The sequence below is a fragment of the Monopterus albus genome, unplaced genomic scaffold (assembly GCF_001952655.1).
Source record: "Monopterus albus unplaced genomic scaffold, M_albus_1.0 scaffold85.1, whole genome shotgun sequence".
Classification (NCBI taxonomy): domain Eukaryota; kingdom Metazoa; phylum Chordata; class Actinopteri; order Synbranchiformes; family Synbranchidae; genus Monopterus; species Monopterus albus.
The window spans coordinates 1,188,470-1,190,910 of record NW_018127965.1 but is presented as its reverse complement, the minus strand read 5'-3'; positions in this window follow the sequence as shown (position 1 = coordinate 1,190,910).

Genomic DNA, 2,441 nt, shown 5'->3' with positions numbered 1-2,441 from the left:
TTTGTCCTGTATTTTCATGCATCCATATTTTACACTTGGAAACAAATTAAAGTGACAGCTTTTAAACAGAATATTAAATATGCTGAAAGATCCTACTTCATCCCACTCACGCTTCCCTCAGTGTTAAAGGTCACTAAACAGCTACCTCTAGATGGAAACTCCCACTTGAGTAAGACTTGTTATCTTTGATCTCCAGGCTGTTAATTTCAAAATTGGGCAGCAGCACAGCCAGTTAACTGTTGACACACCCAAACACACACATAAAGCAGCAGAAAGCTTGTTTTGTGGTTTAAAAAAAAAAAGCATACTTGCAACTATTTGCACTTTTAGTAAAGCAATGATGAGACACTTTAAAAAGATGACCATCTCTGAATTTAAGACTGGCATTTTGCTAATGACCCACACCAAATCTTCACATATGTGCGTCCACTGAGCTTGCTACACCTGTACCCTCACCCCTCTCTGTTACAATCAGAAGCTTCAATATACTGAAGGGAAAAAGACAGGTTGTTATTTTTCTAAAAATGGACCCCATTTAAGGCTCAAGTGGGGACTTAAAAAGATGCCAAATGTTGCATGTAACACTTCTAGTTTTTTAAAAATCTTGCTGTAAATATATGAGGACTGCAGGAATCTGAGTGTGTAAGCCAGTTAAATGACAAATGATTGATGTGAGATGGGGCAGACAGCGCTGTTGATGGGTCTTCTTGGGGAAACTATGGTGAAGCTCACGCATCCTTGTTTAAGTACAGATGTATCTGAGATTATGTGCCAGAGCTTTGCTAAGTCAAAGTCGGTCGTTCTGGAGTTTGACAGAAGAACTGATGCTGTTCTGTGAAAGCTCCTGTTGGAAACAAGAGTAATAAAGTCTTCTGACAGAAGAGGAAAAAAAGATAATTACATGAATCCATGTTGTCAGACCAGAACAATGGAAAGAAAAAGCCAACTGAAAACAGTCAAAGTCCATTTTTTAGTTGGATTTCATTTAGTCGGTGTTGTTTTTCCCACATCGGTCGTGGCTTCTGTTGATGAGGAACTGTTGAGCAGCAATGAGAGGACGTGCCTGATGTCGGAGTGGCATCGGCAAGTCCTCAGTTCCTATGAGGCTTTTTCAGGAGACGAAGTGACCACGTGTTACACCTTGTCACCTTGACTTCTCCATCTGTCTGGGACCAGTGATGCTGCCAGAGGGAAAGACCAGATTTCTGACTGGTGAACTGAATGCACACTTCTGGCCTGCTGACAGATATGATGATGATTTTTGTCACAGCAGAGGGCTATAATGGATTTCAGCCTCTTGTCCCATGAAGTATTGAAGCCTTTTCTTATGAGTTGTCTTCTCCTGCACTTGCACCTGCTTTATTCTGCATCTCTTTTGTTCCTGTTTCATTTTGTCTTTTACAGCATTTCAATCAGATTTCTTTTTGATTTCTACCTTCCGCTTCCCTTGCATTTCTGTTTTGGTGTGGTTTGGATTGCGACTGTTTTGCATTGAAGTCATGACTTCAGTGTCTTCAGTTTGAGCCCTCATCCAGTTTTGATGTGATGGAGTTTCGTTTTATTGTTGCTAAATGTTCAGAGTGTAGCCTTTGTCCAGGGGAAGCATTGACGCCAGTACAGTTGTAATAAATGATTTGAGTTGAGGCATTGTGTGTTGCTTTAGCAGAAAGATTTTTTTTTTCCTCCCTTAAGTGTACTTTCCACTCCTTTAATTGTTATGCCTTTCTTTTCTGAAACGACCTTCCATAATGCACCCTCTCCAAATCCATCAAGCAAGACGGAGCTTGGTAAACCAGTGTGAAATGTTAATCGCTCTCAAATGTCCTTGTTCTGGTTTAACATGCACTCCAACAGGGAAAACATTGACTGATTCTGTTCAGTTTATGATTTGATGGCTATGGCAGGTAGGATGGCACAAGCTGACGTGAATCCAGTCTGATCTCTTTTTTTGAGTCAGGGTTTAGATGGGGGATTAGGAAACAACAAAGTCCAAATGGCAGAGATATCCAGTGTACTCTCGCTGTGCTCTGGGGAGAAGACTCAAGGAAAAGTTGTAGGATTTAGACCAGGAGCCGGGATCTAACAGTAGCTTGCCATCTTCGTGCACTGTATGTGGAACCGGTGCAGCTAACAGCATGCTTTCAAGGAAAATGATGCTCGCAATGGTTTCACTTCTACAAAAGAGATTACTGGCTTTTCACTGTACAAAACACACTATGAACTCTACAAAGCCAAATGCCAGACTGGTTTTTCCAAACAGTATCAAACAGCTCTGTGTGCTTCTGTCAGACTTTCCACCACTTCACACACAAGTTGAGCTTTGCTCTGAAATCAGCTTGTTTCATGTACGTTTGGTCCCAAACACTGAAGTAAACGAAAGAGGTGTGTGTGTGTGTGTGTGTGTGTGTGTGTGTGTGTGTGTGTGTGTGTGTGTGTGTGTT